At 37.3% G+C, this 20,936-nt stretch overlaps 1 protein-coding gene across 10 annotated transcripts in view; it reads right to left on the bottom strand.

Annotated features, from left to right (window-relative positions):
• Positions 1-20,936, bottom strand: part of sm (smooth) — a 625,429-nt gene that overhangs the window by 576,359 nt on the left and 28,134 nt on the right. For 7 of the 10 annotated variants that reach the window (XM_067772004.1, XM_067772009.1, XM_067772010.1 and 4 more), the window contains exon 1: positions 14,528-16,003. The exons of 1 other annotated variant lie outside the window; for it this stretch is intronic. The gene's annotated coding sequence lies outside the window, so the exon portion shown is untranslated. Of the gene's footprint in view, positions 1-5,255; positions 6,944-14,527; positions 16,005-20,936 lie in introns of those variants that run through there. 2 more of the 10 variants (XM_067772006.1, XM_067772008.1) reach the window with 2 other exon arrangements.

The following is a 20,936-nucleotide window of genomic DNA, read 5'->3' as shown; positions in this document are numbered from 1 at the left end:
ATGTTGAAAAAATATCGATTATTTATTGAAAGGTTATAGATATTCTGATGGCCACCGTGGTGTGATGGTAGCGTGCTCCACCTACCACACCGAATGCCCTGGGTTCACACCCCGGGCAAAGCAACATCAAAATTTTGGAAATAAGGTTTTTCAATTAGAAGAAAATTTTTATAAGCTGGGTCGCGTGTTATTCATTTCTTATCTACGATAATGTTATAAGTGTGTTATCGAAGTGGCATAGACGAGTTATCGATTTTTGTATTACTGTGAATATTCTATAGATCAAAGGTTAGCAATGAATAACCGATTTTTTAAATGAGTTATCGGTATGCTATCGACAAGTTATTGGTTATTTATCGAAAATATATCAATATGTTATCAAAAATTTATCGAAAAGATGAAAAAATATCGATTATATATCGGTTTTATATCAAAAATGTAACGGAAAGCTATCAATTGTTTGTCAAAATGTGATTGATTTCTTTTCGTAGTATTATAATGCCGATAAAACTTCAATATAAAATCGATGACAAATAGGTAACCGATCTTTATTAAGCTGATAAGTAACTAATTATAAACCGATGACTGGGCGGTAAGAAGCCGATAACAAAACATTTACCTGTCGGTATTGGTACTGATAAGAAGCCGACGAAGTTCTTCTCTAAATTACTGAAGTAATTTGTTTCCGATAAAGTGGTTTAACTTCGTCGCACGGGAGAGCCTTAGATGATTTAAAAACATAAGTTCCCCAAACGCACACCTTTATGTTTACCATCCAACTTCACAAGTACTTGGTACTCACGCCTTTTTATACTCAGCCTGCTATGCACACATATTATATTAGGTTTGGTAACATAACGGTCGATCGTAGCGGCATAAAGGAATCGAGTTAAATATAGAGTTCAATATGTATATCAAAATGCTCAGGATGAAAAAAGGATTTGATTTAGCCATGCCCGTCCAATATTGATATCATATTGAAATTCGGTAGTTATATGGGTTTCCTTGCCACGCATTTCCCATCACTATATAAATAAGCGAAATCGGATGATAACCACGCCCTCTTTTTACATACATATACATAGTATAAAATTTTGGAAAACACAAAAAACCTGATTATTTAGTTAATAATACACCTAGAATGTTGAAATTTATGTGTGGACTGATATTGATATTTGTGATAAAAATTTAAACAAAATATTTTTCTTGTGATAAAAACAAAATTACGTTTATTATTCTACCGTCGAATGTTTTCTGTTTGTAGATTTCCATGTTTTCGATAAACACAATTTCTAACAGAATATTCGATCTTTTGAAACTTGTTTACAAGAAACAAAGTATTCACACAGGTACAACAAACACACAACAACAAATAAACACAAAACAATTAACACACCAAAACAACAAACCCACAAAGAAGGTCAAACAACTAAAATTACGGATTTTTACCTACCCCAGGCAGCCACACAAATCGATTAGTAAACCACCCTCGGTTCTGAATGAACACACAGCACATACACATAACTAAATATACACAAGCATCAATTTTGACAATACCTGCCCATGTACCTACGAACTATAAATACAGGACAAACGACAACAACAGGCCAGAACGAAAATCGACACTGATGATGGCCCAACGCCGAACCCGGTTTGTCTAAAAAACCAAATTTGACAAGGGGTGACGGAAAATCGTTCCAATATACATCATTTATCCACCCTGTCGGAAAATCAACCAAACAAGATAAGTCATATTATTAATCATAAATCAAAAACCGTTAAGCCTATCATAACAAAATTCGGCAGAGGTTGCCATTACTATAAAGAATGCATCAAAGAAAAATTAACGAGGTAGGTTAAGGACCACGCCCACTTTTATATAAACAATTTTTAAGAGGGTCGTGGACGAATAAAATAAGCTACATATATCTCTGCAAAAAAGAACTTTATATCAATAGTATTTCCTTGCCCAACTGGAAATATAACAAGAAATAGGAGAAAACTCAAATTCTTGAAAATGGGTGTGGCACCGCCCTCTTTTTAACTAAGAAATTTTCTATGTTTCGGGAGCCAAAACTAGAAGAAAACTGTAATAAAATTGGGAATACAAACTTTCCTTATAGGAAATATTTCTAGTAAAAAATGGACGGGATCGCTTAAAGATCACGCCCACTTTTATATAAAAGATGTTTAACAGGGTCATATACTAGAATAATAATCTATATCTTAGCGAAATATAGTTTTATATCAATGATATTTCACTTTCCAAGTTTTTTTAAGAGGAAATTGTGAGACATTTTTTTAAGGGCGGTGCCACGAAAAGAGCCACAAAAAAATGAATCCCTCAGGGAAAAATTCGAAAAAATAATTTATCTGGAATGAACTGTACAATTTAAACTCACGCTAACTATATAATATTCGGTTAGAACCGAACTTAGACACCCTTATTTGTTTATATATACTTGCGGCCCAAAAGTCATACCTCATTTTTTAAGCTCTGACCTACAACGCCACGTAAATTTCCGATTCTTTTTCTGGGCAGAAACAGTTCGTACAGGGTTAACATTTTGAGCCTAAATTTGAAAAAATTCATCGGTTTAAGCAATTTTTCACACTTCTTGTTTCTAAATAGGAAACCTCTCTATTTACCAATGCATTTTTTTAATTTTTTCGGTTTAGATTTTAATCTTATTTAAAAATAAGAAAATTGTTTTAATTTTGTTTTTTGAAATATACATTTTTTCTCCATATAATTTGTATGAAAGAAAAATCTACATTTCAAAATTAACACTTGCTGAATCTAGCCCATCCAGGGTTAAATATGTAAACTCAGGGTTAAATAACATGGATTTTCGGAATGGTAGGGAAAAAATCTATTAGAGACTTCCTTCAATCGTTTTTTTCTATTTCATTTCTAAGAACCTTAAACTCAAACCAAAATAAAACAACACATACACATACATGTTTCTAAATTTTTGATGTTACTTTGCCAGAGAGTTGAACCCAGTTCCCTTGTTGTTGTTGTTGTTGTAGCGATAAAGACACTCGCCGAAGGCCTTGGGGAGTGTTATCGATGTTGATGTAACAAGGACCATTAAGGTACAAGCCCGACCATCTCGGGAAAGATTTGGTATGACCGCATGAAACCATCTAGGCCATTACGTCCTCCCACCCCCTAGATCCATGAGGAAATTGGGGTCGACAGAGCCTCGGCTGTTAAAGATGCGGATTCGCCACGGGTAGGTGAGGCTGACAATTGCGTTGGAGAATCTATATATTGCGCTGGCAACCCCTTGAGGGGTGGAGGCTTGGTCAGTGATAGCAGATTTAGGAAGTGCGGGTTGGAGGAGGAAACGATCGAGCACGTTCTGTGCTCGTGCCCTGCACTTGCCAGGCTAAGACTCCAGCTATTAGGAGCGATACAGCTGTCAGATCTGGAAGCAGCAAGTAGCTTAAGTCCTAGGAATCGTCTAGTATTTGCTAAGAGGACGGAGTTATTTTATAACATAGGTCCTGGTTTTTGATAGGGTTTTTCAATTTGGTCGTTAAAACAAACTTCTGGTAACACTACGGACTCAATCAGTCTATGTGAGGTCCTCATGGACCGGCCATTTCAACCTAACCTAACCTAACCCCATAAGGGTTGCGCTACACAACCCCTTGAATCAATTTGGTATTTTAGTCGCCTCTTACAACAGGCATACCTACCGCGGTTATATTCTAAACCCGCTGGGCGGATTAACATGCGATATTTCACATTGGTGACCCCTAGACAGTAAATGAAAAAAAAACGGAATAACTACTATCTTCGATCAAAAACTACAGATTCCATCATGACGGAGTTGGATGCAATCAAAAAACAGCTAAATGATCTTCAAGAAAAATATGTCCGCATCAGTCAACAACCAAGTACCAGTGCGAATTTGTGACAATTGCCCATTCCAACTTTCAAACGAGAAAATTCACTTCTTTGGTTCGCTCAACTGGAACGTGCGTTTCAACTGAACAACATCACAGTCGACTAGGAAAGATTTGACATAACCTGAATCAAATTAGAAGATGATGTCTTACTCCACGCGGAAGACCCCATACTACATCCGCCAGAAAACAACAGTGGGCGTACCTGTTGAAGCAGCAGATAATAAAAAAGTTCACGGACTCTCCAGAAACAAAACTTCATAAATTGCTACATGGCAATGAATTTTCTGTGCTGAAGCCTTCCGATATTCTGGCACAAATGCGCCGTTTGTCCAGAGGACAGCAGCACCGATACGTATGCCAGATGCCAGGCAACCATTAGGACAATGCTAGTTTTATCAGAAGGAAGTCTTGACCAACTAGCCACATCAGCTGACAGAATGTGGGAAATCCTTAAAAACTCTCCCAGTTCTGTATCAGCTAACGACGTCCCGCCTGAAGAGTACTCCGTTCTTGCTATAAGGTCGACGGCCCAAGACAAATCTAAAATTATCGATGTCAACATCACAATGAATTCTCTACTAAGCAAATTCAATGCCATTCATGAGCTAAAAAAGGTTTTTCGTAAATATTTTTTGAACGAGTTAAACATTTTTCCGCCTTCGGATTATTGTTGTCGGGGTCAATACGCGTCTTTTGACACCACTCTCCCAATTTTTGGACGCGTATTAGCAGTCGACCCATGTTCTAGACTTTTACCGCGAGTACTTAGACCATTTAGCAATTTTCGAATTATTGAATAGTTTAATACTTTCAAACTTGAAATATTATACTTTTTAAAATTATGCATTTTTTCTGTGGATTGGCATTTTTTTTTTTTTTTTTTTTTTCATTTGACAATTTCTATCATTTTCCACTAAACGGAAGTGTGTTTCTTCCTTTCTTTTATGCACATTTCACCTTTAGTTTCTTTGGATATTTTACTATTTTATAGCGAAATTAAAAAAAATATATATATTTGTAATAAATTCTAATTAGAAATTTCACTACCAAAAAGTTAACATTTTCTTGGCTTATTGCAATTTCTTTTTTGTCATTGTTCTGCACTCTCTTGTATATGCAGTTTTCTGCTCATTTTTACCAGACTAGAAAAAAAACAAGCAAACACACACACAAACAACTTTTTTCTTTTTCAAAAACAACCACTTTTTTCACGACCAATTTTATACGCTGACCGACAGACGCTAAACCGGAAGTTGAGACCAAATATGAAAAGCTTGCACTTTCTCAATTCATTTTTTAAAAAATTACTACTTCAGTTTACGCAAAATACTCACATTTGGTTATTTTGTAAAAAAATTTGGTTTATTTCGCGAAAACTGAATTGCAGCGAACTTTTGTACTTTTTTTACTTTTTTGTTCTTTTTTTTTTTTGTTTCAATTTAAATTCAATTCCAATTTATCAGACAGCGATCAAAATTTCAACGCTTGCTATGTGTTTTTAGAGAAGTGAACAAAATTTTTGAGTTTTTTAAGGTTTTGAGTTTTTGTTCTGAAAATTTCAAACTTGTTTGCTCAAATTCAAAAACTTTCGCTTATTCAATAGTTTTTGAGCACTTTTTTTGCTGAGAACACGAAAAGTTGAACTTTTTTCACGTTTTAGCTTTTTTTTTTGAAGTTTTACTGCTTCGACCTTTTTCAAATTTTTAAAATACTCTGCAATTTTTTTCTGTTTACTAGTACCACTGCTTATAAGCTTACTTGTAGCTAAGACAAAAAGATACTTCCCGTCAACTGCGTCTGCTTAACGGTGTTGCTGGCACTTTTCTGGACGTCAGTCTCCGCTTTTCCAAAATGCACAGCCCAAAAGGCTTCTCGGCTGCTTTTACCGAGCATAGAGTTACTATGAAGCTCTTGCAGCTGAAGTGGAGCATGCGCAGTAAAAAGCAACCCTCGAAACGCACAGAACGCACTCCGGGAGTAGAGAGCGAAACCGGCAGCAAATGCGATGCTTGGGGTGTTGGGGGAGCGCCACATTAGCTTAAGGAATATAGTTCACAGATAACGCTGATTGCGGGTGGATGGATGTTGAGAGTTATAATGACAAAGTTGTAGCAGACAAGAGTGAGTGAGAATGCGCGCCACAGCACACAGCAACTACCGTTGTTATCAATGCCGATGTCGTGGTCGGCGGGGGAGCTTTTCATATAGAAATTTTTTTTGTTTCGAATTCCAAATCAAACATTGACGGCTGCTTGCTTGCATTCACTTTTAAGGGTTGCAATGTGCGTTCACCGTATATCTGGTACAGAGATATGGAAATTTTCGTGAAGAATTTTTGAGCTAGGAAGGGGGGTGATATTGACTACGTTTTGGTATTCCGTATACGGAGACTCACCAGCAGCGAGGAGTGTAAGCTGAGTATGTGTTGAATTACTTGAAATGTATTTCGGAATAGGAAATGTTGAAGAAACAGGCGAGCAGCCATAAATATATTTGAAGTCCTTATTTTAATCACACACAGACACGATTTTTAAATCACCTCGCTTACCCACCACACCAAGAAGCCTACTGTATGTAAAAAAAACATACATACATTCTTCCTAACCGCACATTCCATATTCTCCATACTAAAAACGTCTTATTCACCACACCAAAATTTCTTTACTCACCGGCCTTACTCTCCACTCAATAAATATTTCATTCATTTCATTATTCTTTCGACAAAGCATTTGCACCAGGTTCGCATCCCTTCACTAACTTCTTCACCGACTTTACGGTTACGCTCTTCTACCACTTTTCTACTTTCAACAATCTCTCGCTTTTTTCTACCCCTTTGCTTCTTATTAACAATCGGCTCTCCATAACACTCTCTGCCTTACCACCTCACTCATTTCGGTTTTCTTTGTGTAACTATTAAACGTGATAATGATAACAACAATTATGTCAGCATGAGAGCGCTATGCTACCCACGCTGTTAAAAGTGCGTAAGCTGCGCATAAAGAGTAACAAAATTTAAAGTTCATCAAAATCTGTTGCAGCAATGGCGTTACTGATTGTGTGGGGGATAATTTACCCTCATTTTGACGGATACCTGTATTGTCATATTGAGTACCCATGGTTCTGGTTAGACCCCAAAGAAAATTTAACATAAATTTATCGAAACTGCACTTTTTTTTAATACCATCTTGAAAACTTAAATATTTATATTAATATTAATAAAATAAAATGTTTAAATTAAAATAAATTTATTTTTGTGCACTTAAAACATATGTATGTAATAGCATTTTGAGTGTCGCTGGCAAAGAGCTTCTTCACACTCCTGGCAAAATAATCTTATTTTTCTACTCAGAGGAAATAACTGCCCTATTCTTGTGTTTTTTAATTTCTGGTGGATCCATGCTTTATTGCTTCGAAGATTTCCAACATAGGACAGCCCCAAGATCATTAGACGCTTACATAAATTAAAACTAGAAAAGAAGTTATCGGCAACTACTGTGCGCCCTGAGTTTGCATATTTTGAAACCAAGCGCATCCGTTCATTTTCTCCTTGGTTTTTTTTGCTCTCTCTTCATTGGTTACTCTTCCAGTATAAATATATCCAATTAAATGATAATGAGTTTTTGCGTCACGTGCCCACTATACTTTTATACCGTACTTAGCCGGTTTTGAAGGTATGTATTGAGTAAATTTTTGTTTTTCCTCGATAAGGAAAGAGTTGCTCGTCAAGAGTTATTTCACTATACGGACGAAAATTCCTTTGAAAGCTTCCATTTAAAAAATTCCAAATATCTCGTATAGGTGCATTTTCTGAGCGAGATCTAGTACGCCCGTCATTGAAGCGCATATAACCGGATATATTCAAAAAACTATGGTAAAACATTTTTGCTCTGAAAATCGGCATTTGAATCGTTTTCCATAAAGCCGTCGCCGCTTGGTTATTGATATTGCTGACTCCTGCTGCAATAGAATATCAAGAAAACTCCTCAGCTCTGCTTTTATAAGATTTTGCCATTCTTTTATATTGGTAGGATTTTTCAAGTTCCATTCATTTGTGTTTTCCATACCGTATTTGTTTGTTTCACTTATTATAATGTATGATATGTTTGGTGTAAAAACTCATCAAAAACTTCAACAGGAGAACTCGATTTGCTAGTCGATCCACCGGGAACACGTAGTAGATTATGGTAGCGAATACGACCACATTGCGGCACTGTCTTACCCCAAACGGTCCCATCCTTACCAAAAAAGTCGTTACTTGCATCAGTATTCAAATCATCGTCGCTATCTGAACTGTTATATATGTATATAACTGCTGCGACTTCACTTTCATGTTCAGCTTCAATTTCTGAAGCTTCAAATCCCGACTCGTTTTCCACTTCTGAGGCACAATCATACTGGTCATTGTCATTATCGTTCTCAACTTCCTCGGCCAAAGCATTTGCAACCAACTCATAAAATTTGGGATCCCTACGTGGCACATGATCATAAATAAAATATATTTTACTTATTTTTTATAAATAAATACACGTTTTCACGGTTAACATCGAATTCTAATGCCACGTGCAAAGTGAGAAAACAAAAATATTTTGGAAAACGGGACTTCAAACACAAAACAGCAAAGAAAGCCATGCACAATCCGAAGATAAAGTAGGCCGATGCATACGAACGAATTTAGTCACTACGCTATTTACTTAAGGGTCTGGCCGGACCCATCAGTACTCAATATGACTTTGACACTGAAAAATTCAATTTAATAACTATTTACAAATGTTTATAAATGTATGCATAAAAAAAATTATGCTAAAATACATGACAAAGGATATCAAGAAGCGTTAAAACATAAACTCATCTCCTGGCGTAGAAATAGTGAATTAAAGTTCAAAAAGGTCTGCCTGGACCCATCAGTACAAATGAGGGTTAATTTAGCTGAGAAAATTTAATTTTGTAGAAAAAGGACGAACAAGGTGAAAATGCATATGAGAAAAATTTCTCATTCAAACCAAAAAGCTTTGGCAATTATCTCCCATTATTTTCTGCATATTATAAGATTTGCTTTTATTGGGTTTCTCTATAGAATCCGTAAAGTTAATGAAGTTTCAGAAATACTGCAGCTTCTCACTTTAAAATGAGGTTTCAGCGAGCTACTACATCATATAACTGCAATAAGTTCATGAACTTTTAACATAGTTCCCCAAGCAAAGTTTTGCAGTTCTCAACCGACTTGTGAAACATTTTTAAGACATATTGAGTATGGATGAAATGAAGGAAGCTATCTAAGAGACAACTTTAAAAGGCCGTATGCTTAGCTCGAGGTAGAACTGGTGTAAAGAAATCGAAAGGTATGGTATTTGCCTTAGAGGTGATTTCTACTAAGTAGAAATTATCATCATCATTAATTGGCGCTTAAGCGCCGTGGAGGTCACCAAGGGAGATCAAGTCATCCTCTACCTGCCTCTTCCAACTTAGTGCAGGTCTCCTCTTCTGCCTTTGGGTTTTTATTCGCTGCGCTATCGTCGTATCTGCGTAAGGCTCATACAGCTCATCATTATACATCCTTCGATATTCGCCGTCGGCATCACGGACAGGACAATAAATCATACGCAGAACTTTTCTCTCGAATATGGCATAAGCCATCTCATCTCTCGGCACCGTCCTTGATTCCGAGCCATAAATCAGCTGGTAAAGCGTGATTTTTGTTCTTCGAGAGAGGACTTTACTTTTCAATTGCCTGCTCAATCCAAAGCAGTACTTGTTGGCAAGAGTTATTCTCCGTTTCACTTCTAAGCTGAAGTTGTTTTTGCTGTTAATGCTTGCTCCCAAATAGAGGAAATCCTTCACAGTCTCGAATTTATATCCGTCAACAGTCACGTGGCTGCCGAGACGCGAATGTCCCGATTATTTCATGGATGAAAAGTAGTAATTAGTGTTAGGAAAACGTAGATGTACTCGTTTTGTTCGCAACAAATGGGCATGATTCATATATACAGAAAGGAAAAATCCTCGTTTAGTGTTTTGAATAAGCATATTATGAGCTCATTTCGTTACAAAAAATAGAAGTGGCCAAATACAGCCATCGGTGGTTTTTTCCCATTTCGCTTGACATTTACTGTACTTAATTGGCTTCTATAATGGTTCCAAGTCACAACCTGATTTAACTGAATGCCACAAATCTCTAGAGGGCAATACGATAAAACCGGTAGTTTGAAGTGTTATCCATGCCATGCTAATGGAATAAAATCGCACTACGTTATTGTTTCTGACCTTCAAATGCCTCACCCCATCTGGTTGGAAGGCTTACGCCAACCTTTCGGCACAAACCAAATGAATACTTATAGTCATAAGCATACTGTGGATGAGTAGTCTCACACTGATACCAGCACAGGTTTACAGGGTACAACTCCACTAGAAATCTTACAGAAAGTAGCAAAAGCCTTATATCCACTGTGTGCTGATAAAGTACGAAAGCAAAACATCACATTCTTTGTGGGTTGACAAAGCAAACTCTCTTACTTAGTAGATTCAATAGTCACATGTCTGAGACCGCTAGATACTAGTCCTTTTTCATTACTCAGCCTATTGCTTTGCTCGATCTATCTTTGAGGAGTTTTATTTCGCGCTTATTTTTCAATTTCCGTTGTGTTCCTTCTAAATTTTTCCTACGAATCGGCTTGACGGGCCTACATGCTTTATGCCGACTCCGAACGACAGCCGCAATGCAGATGGATTTTTGTTAAGAAGTTTTTCATGGACGAAATACACTTGGAAGTGTTTGCCAATGCAACTTGTTTCTGATTGAAAAAAAAACTTTTTAATTTTTGATAGGTAGGCGGGGCACGCTACTACTACACCACGAAGGGCGTCATAGCAATATTTAATATTCCACTTCTGAATTTGTTTCCAAATAATGATAAATAATATAATGATAAATAATAAATATCCACGCTGGTCATATTTTAGCACATCCCATCTTCTGCCTGTAAAAAAAAGTGAAATTTGAGTTTGCGGCTACTGACGAATTGGCTGTTTAAATGCCACTATAGCACTGAACATCATAGGAATAATGCTAATTGGGCTATAACAACTGTCAGTAGTCTTGAGCCAGGATTGTTACACGTTTATTTAACCAACCGCTTGTTTGAAGTGCTCATATGTTTCTAAAAGCTCGCACATCATACTTGCAATTTAGCTGGAGCTAGGATAATGCACCGTTACCAAGAATATCCATCCTAGGCAAGTAAAGACCGTTTAATCCGTTGCATTATGTAAGCGTTTTTCCTTTTCCCACAACGATAGCAATATTAGTATCCTAAAAATTGTCTGAGAATGCACGACTCAATGTAAATAAGAGCTTCCTTTACAGCTGTATGCGGACAACAGGGCCCCAACAATGTTGCCATTTTCATAGCTTCACTTATAGTCTCTCAGCCTGAAAAACTCATTGCATCTCCTTGTAAAACATTGTATTCATCTTCATTTTTCTCTACAACAATTTTGCCAATGAAAAAGGAAAGTCAAGTTCAGTCATTGAACTCTGCATTAAACATAATTTATCGGATATAAACGTACAATGTATGACTTCATATTACAACAACTCAACAACAAAAATAGTCATCCACAGAAACCTTAGCTGAAAATTATTTTAGTTTTGCCAGCAATGAAAATTGCAATAAAATAGCCAACTTTATTTTCATGTCAACGGGCTGAGATTTTGTTTTTTTCTGGTAACAGCTAGATTCCATATCTATGTTTGGCTTTGTGTTTATATAGTAATGCTGTTCTATTGGTCATTACTCTGTGCGCCGTCGACATGAAGACTGGTTAGACAACAATTGCTACCCTGCAACTAGAAACAAGTTTTCATCTACATATGTAGCAACTTTAGGCAGCTGGTGCGTGTAGACGGCTTCCATAGTTTTTCACATTGGAGTGCATACAAATATTTGAGTTTGGAGTGCAGGCGTTGAAAATACTGAAAGTTATTGGGACTTTAAGGCTGTCTATTTGGTTAAATCGATTGTCAGCGCGATCGATGGGAAACGTGGGCAGTCTAAAGTGATTTTATTCACAGTTAAAGTCAAGACCGCTTAGTGGCTTTTCTTAAGTCTCCACTGTCCACCGAAAGCACCGAAGGTGCCCATTGATTTGAAGGGAGGTAAGAATCTCCTTTAAATGGTTTCATGCCTGCGATAGCTCTAAAATGTAAAGCTTATATTAATACCAACATAACTTTAATCGAACTTTAATAAGCACTGCAGTAAAAATGTAGTAAAAATTGAGAGGAAGCACTTCAAATTGCTTAAGATTTAAAATTTTCACAAAACAAGACAACCTCCAACAAAAACGTCATGACAGTTAAAATTCGGTTTAACCTTCATCGTGAAAAAGTCAATAGCAATAACAAAAAGTTATTTTTTAAGAATGCAAGGTCATTTTGCTCCCACTGGGGCATGGAGGAGTAGCAGAAGGATGAACAGTTGCATAGCTTATAGTTATAACACAAATATAGAAGCATCGAAATGGTATTAGATGCAATACAAGAGGGAAATAAACTAAGCACTATGTGTGGGTTGCTGACGCATGTAAGCAATAGCTGTTAAAGTTTTGAGTTAGGTTGAACTGGCCGGTCCATGAGGACCTCACATAGTTTTGAGTTAACTTATGAAGAAAACAACGAAGCTCTCTAAGACAAATTCGTGGTTGAAGAGTTCGTGTCTCGAGGACGTCATACAGGAGATACTTAATATAAAGTTGACATAAGTCGTCCGTAGCTTTAGATTAAACAGAGCGGAGGATCTGTCTATATTTCCAGTCAATCAGGTAGAAACAAAAAACATTTTCCAGTTTGATTCATACGCTATTGGTCGTCCCTACATCCGTGGTGTTGACATTTAACTCTAAATCTACTTCTACCTTTGCCCCAACTCCATTTCTATGTCTACATGTAGCCCCACCTCTATTTTATTAGCTATACCTCTACCTCTGCGCCTAATGCTACCCCTACCTTTAAACCGATCTATACCTTGCCCGTAAGGCTGCATGGCTCTCTGACATAATGATGATAATCCTCGAGGAAGAGCCCATTTTTAGAAAGTAGCTAACGCAAACTTTTAATACATGGATTTTTGCCTGCAAAATAGTGGGGTAGCATTCCATTAGTAGTATCGTTTTATTGAAATTCGCTTTTCCGTCATACATTTTTGATCCATCCGTGAACCAGACTTCGAATTCCCTGTTTTCCAAAGAGTCCTGTCCACAATGGACACCTCAAAATTCCGTGATATTCTGAGCGTAGGGGCCAAAGCACCTCGTAGTTACAATACGGGATTTCCTAAAAATTTCTTGAGTGCTTTAATATGCCCTGGCCACAGTAGAGGTAGATGGTTAGCGCAAAGTTGATCAAATGGTGGACGAGGCGATACATGTGTACACAGATGGTTCCAAAGTAGTAGAAGAAGTGGGGTGTGCGGTATACTGTGCTGATGCCGAAATAAACAGCTCCTACAAACTGCCTCACTGCCATCACTGTAGCGGTTTTCAAACGGAAGTGTTAGCCGAAACCAAAGCAGTAGAAACACTGGAAGGCAATAGCACAAACTGCAACCGTGTTAACTTTTATATTGACAGCAGCAATTAAGGCAATAATCTCGCATAGCAGAGCATGTAAAAGTGTGTAAGCAATCCCTGGAAAGAATCGGGACAGGGAAAATCATACATCCACATTGGGTCACAGGGCATATAGGAATAGATGAGAATGAAAAAGCGGATGAACTAGCTAGAAAGGGCGCATCCCTTGAAGCTTGCTCCGTAGACGTCCCAATTAGATTGGGTGCGATTAAGAGAAAGCGCGAGAGCTGCACGGGATTGACCAAGCCCGAAAGGCTTGGATCCAAGCGCGGGGCTGTCAAGTGTCGAAGATAATGTGTAGATCTTACAACCTTAGACTAACAAAGTTGCTTCTTTCATTAAAAAGAGAAGGCTGTAAACGTATGACGGGTTTTCTGACTGCACACTGCCTTGTGGCGTCACATGTCTTTCGAATTAGGTTTGGTCAGTGAGAGCAGATGTAGGAAGATTTGGGGTCCTGCCTTGCGCTTGCCAGGCTAACGCTCCAGTTATTAGGAGTGATACAGCTGTCAGATCTAGAAGCAGCAAGTGACAATGGTCCTAGAAAGCTTCTAGTATTTTCCAAGAGGATTTATTTTATAACATAGTTCCTGGTCGTTAAATAAACTTCTGGTAATACTACGGACTCATTCAGTCCATGTGAGGTCCTCGTGGATTTTTCTCCAAGCAAGTGTTGCCTCTTACTCTATAAGAATACCGAAGTAAGGTGCTCTCCATACGGCACTGTGGGCATCAGCAGCGCACGTGCTCATCGCAGCCATTACAATAAAACTAGTATGTTGTAAGAACCGAACTCGTAACTAGTATATGCAACCAAATATGATTTACGAACTTTGAGCTGTACTGACACGATCGCAACATAAGAATCGCGCCGTCGACTTCTCTTGAAACGATTATAATTCAACGTCCCCATACACAATCGTGTTTTACATTAGACTTGCACGATCTAACTATGCTAAATAAGATGAAATATTTTAATTACCGTTCAAAGCACATGTTCTTGTCACCGTTGTTGTTAGCCGTTCGTTGTTCTACCGTTAGTTCCACTTTCACTTTACCGACGGTCACACAGGCGATCTGCTTTGATGCTTCGGGATTTCTTCTACAAATTTTTACTAGATTTAAGTCTTTGCTGAATTTTATCAGCTGCTTTCGAAATCTGCTAAGCTTTTTTTTTTTTTGGATATTTGAAAGAGTTTGTCTTTTGCTTGATTCTCACTTTAATAATTGTTCCGTGGAGTTCTGGCTCTTGGCGCTTCACTCACACACGAACACACGTTTGGCCAACTTCGGCTTAAAAACAAACAAAGCGCGCACGCACTCGAGCACACACACGAAGCTGGAGGATGCTGCGGGATCGTAGCTAAGTAACGGTAAACTTAGCTGAATTGCTTGCTTTACAGGAGTTGGTGAAGCGTTGTGCTTGATATTTTATTGCTTGCGAGCGCGCGTGTAATTTTTTTTGCTTTAATTGAATTTTCTTTAACTCGATATTTTTTAAAATTTTTGAAACTTTGGAAAATTTGCTTGTAATGCGCGATTTTTTTTTCTGGTACTGCACTTTTTTGTTTGTGTCTCTGTGTGTCCTGTTGTTGTTGCTTTTGCTTATACAAGTGTGAGTTGGTTGGTGTGATTTTTTTCAGAGTTTCAAAAAGTTTTCAATTTCAGAGTTTGTTTTTTTTTTTGGTTAGTCGCTTTGTTGTTGTTCTATCAAGTGTTCATGTGTGTGCGTGTGTGTGTGTGTTTTTAGTGCATTTATGTATTTACTATATACAATATGTATATAAAAGCTATGTGTCTCTACACTGTTGCTAATTGTTCTTAAGAATGTGGTTTTGTTGTTGTTATTATTGTTATTTGTTGTTGTAATTTGTTTTTTACTGCTGTTAGTGGTAGTTTTTCAAGTGTTTAATGGTGGTGTTTTTTTTACGCTTCTTCTTCTTCTTCTGCTGACTTTCTTAGCTTCTTTTTATATTTTTCTGCTGCTGTAACGCTTTTTACATACATACATACATTCATGCATACATATATAATTCGCTTTTTTTTCTTCAACTGCACTTGTTGTTGCACTTGCTTGCTGCACCTTAGCTTCTGCTTCTTCTTCTTTTTTTTTTGTTGTAATCACCAATTTTTTTCCACTCGCCTGCTGCTAGCGAATTTTGCTTCGCTTTCCTCAAACTCAGCAAAATATTTATATAAATTTATTTAAATATAATTTGCAATTTCTCTGTGACGATTTTTGCTGATTTCATTTATTTCAGCTTTAAGCTTACTTTGGAAATTTCACAATTTTACAACTTTTTTTACAGCACAAGAAGATACATACATATTTGAATTGAATATATATTTTTGCTCAATTTTATTTTCCACTTGTCGCTCGATATGTAGTTGGTTGGTTGATTTCAGTAGACCCGCTCAGCACCTCCGATTCGCTTCAAAGTACAATTCGTACTAAAAAATTGGCCCCCAACGAAATATGTAAAAGAGAAAATTCATTTCGCCCAATACCTACTCACATGCATGCATACATACGACAACGGGGCTGGCAGACACTCATAGATACTTACAAGCACATACATTTTGTGGGGCGCACGTCGCTTTGCTGTCCGTCCGAACGTTGCAAGCCGAAATAAGGTAAACCAGCGGCGGTAAGCAGCAAAATGTTGCAGCGGCGCACAGTGGATTATGTTGATGTTAAATTTTTGCTTACAATTTGGTTCGGTATCGGCTAGGGTGCTGATGCCGGTTATGTTTGCGGTCATGGATTCGTTTTCGATGCAGGTCCCAGTTCCGGTCAGTTTCCCTTCGCGGTTGTGACTCCGCTTTCAGTTCTGGTATGAGCTCTAACTTTGGTTCTAGTTTCATAAGTGAGTTCGATCCGCTTTTCATTCCAATATGAGTTTTAATTCCTGTTCCGTGTTTAGTTCCAGTTTTGATCGGTTTCTGGTTTCGATTCTGATTCCGCTTTCAGTTCCAATTTGGGTTCCATAAGTGGTTTCGGTTCCGGATTCGTATTTGTATCCGGCTTTGGTTCCGATCCGTTTTTCATTCCAATTTCAGTTCTGATTCCGGTTCCGTATTTAGTTCCAGTTTCGGTTGGTTTCTGGTTTCGATTCTGATTCCGCTTTCAATTCCAATTTGGGTTCCATAAGTGGTTTCGGTTCCGGATTCGTATTTGTTTCCGGCTTTGGTTTCGATCCGTTTTTCATTCCAATTTCAGTTTTGATTCCGGTTTCGTATTTAGTTCTAGTTTCGGTCGGTTTCTGGTCTCGATTCTGATTCCGCCTTTAATTCCAATTTGGGTGCCGGTTTCTGTTGGGGTTTCATTTCTGGTTTTCTGTTCCGGTTTGTTACATAACGCAAAATGAAACGTTTTTTATACCTTTCATGAAAATGAAATGGTATATTAACTTTGGCACGAATCTCAAAATTGTAAGCCCTCAAAGGAGAATAGATAGACCCAGCATCCAGTATACCGAAACGATAACGGGCTGAGTTGATTTAACGATGACCGTGTTTTTGTTTGAAGGCAAACTAGTATCTCAGTTTTTGAGATATCTTGATGAAATTCGATGAGCGGTTAGATTTGGGTGTCCTATTATTCATAAGTTGGGACCGCCCGGATCGGACCATTATGTCATATTTTCCCCCCATTTCTTCCTCAGTTTAACAGCCAGAAGCTTTAAACTTCACAACATATATTGTTGTTTAAAAAAATCGTTAAGATAGGTCATATATATATATATATATATATATATATAATAAATATTCCATAAAATTGATAGTTCAGATTTTATGAATATTCGAAATTTTATCAGATTATTGTGGCCACTTCATAGGACATCGGAATATAAAACGTGTCAGTCGAAAGCATTACGAGAGGTCAGAATTGGAAGTAGTGCCGTCTCTAAATGTGCCAGTTCTGCGCTAGCTCGGAACTACTACGATTCGCTACCGAGATGGGGCGATTTTTTACTAAGCATTCACTCATTAAGTCATAACAGTTTTGTTAGTTTAATGTGTTTCCTTAGAATATGTCCGCGAAAGGGGTGCCTTCTACAAGAGGCGACTAAAGTCCACAGACAGTAATTATAAAAAATTTACGAGAGTAATAGATTTTCAGAATGATAAATCAATTAAGAGAAAATTGTAGTCTTAATAGCAACAAAAGAAAATGTTCTGAATATTTATGCTAGGCGGCCGACGTGGTGTGGTGGTAGCATACTCCGCCTACCACATCGAGGATCCTGTATTCGAGCCCGGACAAAGCAACATCAAAAATTTAGAAATTAGTTTTTCAATTAGAAAAAAGTTTTTATAAGCTGGGTGCAGCCACTTCTAGAGTATTTCTGCCATAAAAAGCTTCTCAGTGAAAACTCATCTACCATGCACATGCCATTCGGAGTCGGCGTAAAACATGTAGGTCGTGCCCCGCAAATTTGTAGGAAACATTTTAAAATATAACGATGCAAATTGGAAGAAAAGCTCGGCCTAAAATCTCTCCAGAGGTTATCGTAACTTGAATTTTGTTTATTTTAATATATTGTGGAACGCTCGGAGTCATTTGAAATCAGGACCAAAATAGAAGCTAGGCTGAGGACACACAAAGTTGCAAAAGTACCACATCGCATAGCAACAAAGAACGATGTGGAGGTTGTAACCGCCTTCCGCGCAGAAATATGAACAACGCACTTTTACCAACTCACTGACCAAAACTTTTATATTTCGAACGCTAGAATAAATGTTTCCGAGAGACAATAAAAAAGGGTTCCCCAAAATATTTCTTGTTTGGCTGATCTAGACTACGGACAGAATAAACACAGAAGTTCACATCAAGGAGTGGTTATATAAGAGGTTGTGTGTAAAAAATACTGGACAGCTTCACGACACCCTGATTGATGAATTACAGGGATTTTTATACTCAGCTGAACAGAGCTCACAGAGTATATTAACTTTGTTTGCATAACGGTAATCCGTAACGGCATAAGCTAATCGAGATAGATATAGACTTCGATATATCAAAATGATCTGGGTGAAAAAAGAAATTCATTTAGCCATGTCCGTCCGTCCGTCTGTAAACACGATAACTTGAGTAAATTTTGAGGTATCTTGATGAAATTTGGTATGTAGGTTCCTGGGCGCTCATCTCAGATCGCTATTTTAAATGAACGAAATCGGACTATAACCACGCCCACTTTTTCGATATGGAAAATTTTGAAAAACCGATATTCATTACCAAAGACGGATAAAGCGATGAAGCTTGGTAGGTGCGTTGACCTTATGACGCAAAATAGAAAATTATAAAAATTTTGGACAATGGGCGTGGCACCGCCCACTGTTAAAAGAAGGTAATTTAAAAATTTTGCAAGCTCTAATTTGGCAGTCGTTGAAGATATCATGATGAAATTTGGTAGGCACGTTACTCCTATTACTATTTGTGTGCTAAATAAAAATTAGCGAAATCGGATGACGAACACGTCCACTTTAAAAAAAAAAAATTTTTTAAGTCAAATTTTAACAAAAAATTTAATATCTTTACAGTATAAAAGTAAATTATGTCAACATTCGACTCCAGTAATGATATGGTGCAACAAAATACAAAGATAAAAGAAAATTTCAAAATGGGCGTGGCTCCGCCCTTTTTCTTTTAATTTGTCTAGGATACTTTTGATGCCATAAGTCAAACAAAAATTTACCAATCCTTGTAAAATTTGGTAGGGGCTTAGATTCTGGGACGATAACTTATTTCTGTAAAAAGGGGCGAAATCGGTTGAAGCCACGCCCAGTTTTTATACACAGTCGACCGTCTGTCCTTCCGCTCGGCCGTTAACACGATAACTTGAGCAAAAATCGAGATATCTTAACTAAACTTAGTTCACGTACTTATCTGAAGTCACTTTATCTTGGTATAAAATATGGCCGAAATCCGACTATGACCACGCCCACTTTTCCTATATCGAAAATTACGAAAAATGAAAAAAATGCCATAATTCTGTACCAAATATGAAAAATGAGATGAAACATGGTGATAGCATTGGTTTTTTGACGCAAAATATAACTTTAGAAAGAACTTTGTAAAATGGGTATGACACCTACCATATTAACTAGAAAAAATTATAAAGTTCTGCAGGGCGAAATCAAAAGCCCTTGGAATCATGGCAGGAATACTGTTCGTGTTATTACATACATATATAAATTAATTAGCGGTACCCGACAGAAGATGTTCTGGGTTACCCTGGTCCACATTTTGGTCGATATCTCGAAAACGCCTTCACATATACAACTAAGGGCTACTCCCTTTTAAAACCCTCATTAATACTTTTAATTTGATACCCATATCGTACAAACACATTCTAGAGTCATCCTTATTGCGATATCTCGAAAAGGCGTCCACCTATAGAACTAAGGCCCACTACGTTTTAAATAATCATAAACACCTTTCATTTGATAAACATGTCATACAAACGCATTCCAGGGTTACCCTAGGTTCATTTTGCTAAATGATGATTTTCCCTTATTTTGTCTCCAAAGCTCTCAGCTGAGTATGTAATGTTCGGTTACACCCGAACTTAGCCTTCCTTACTTGTGTGACAGATTTTTGAGATAAGGTCATTGCTGGCAGCGCATTCGGATTTAGAAATCCGACCGTTTTTTGTTTTTTTTTGTGTGCCGCTATTATTTTAAGTCAGATGATATGAGCCCTTTATTTTGAAAGTGGTATAAGTCATTTCATGTCGTTTAAGTTCAGGGGTAATTTGTTGGTATCTCTCCTCGCCTCCTGTTTATTAGAGTCCAATAGCCAAAAGATGCAATTCTTATTATTAGTATATAATTGTAGAACCATCTATATATGCGTTCGTTCAGAAATAACAATGCGTTTAATACCATGAGTTGCAAATGACTTATACCACTTTCAAAATAAAGGGTTCATATTTCAGAGAAATTATTAACATTAAAAAAAACCAAAAATTGTTGTAGATAGTACATGAATCAAATGCAAGTATAACAACAAAAAAATCATTACTGCCAGTCATGGAAGTTGGCGAAATTTTCAGAAACGTAATAAACCGTGTAAACCTTGCAAGGTTAGGTTAGGTTGAACTGGCCGGCCCATGAGGATCTCACATAGACTGAATGAATCCGTAATGTTACCAGAAGTTTGTTTTAACGACTAAACTGAAAAACCCAATCAAAAACCAGGAGGTCTCTTAAGCTAGCCCAACCTTTTCAGCCCAATCAAAAAACGAGACCGTACTAAATTGCACATCATTTAATACTAATTTAGTACGGCTTAATTAAATGTATTTGAGTTTGTTTAGCTTTTACGAATATTATATATGTATGTATATTCCGTTAAAACAAAGGCTACAAATGCATTTTATAGAAAAATT

The sequence above is a fragment of the Eurosta solidaginis genome, chromosome 3 (genome assembly GCF_040869045.1).
Source record: "Eurosta solidaginis isolate ZX-2024a chromosome 3, ASM4086904v1, whole genome shotgun sequence".
Classification (NCBI taxonomy): Eukaryota; Metazoa; Arthropoda; class Insecta; order Diptera; family Tephritidae; genus Eurosta; species Eurosta solidaginis.
The sequence above is the reverse complement of the archived record's forward strand: the minus strand, read 5'-3'. Positions and strand labels throughout refer to the sequence as shown.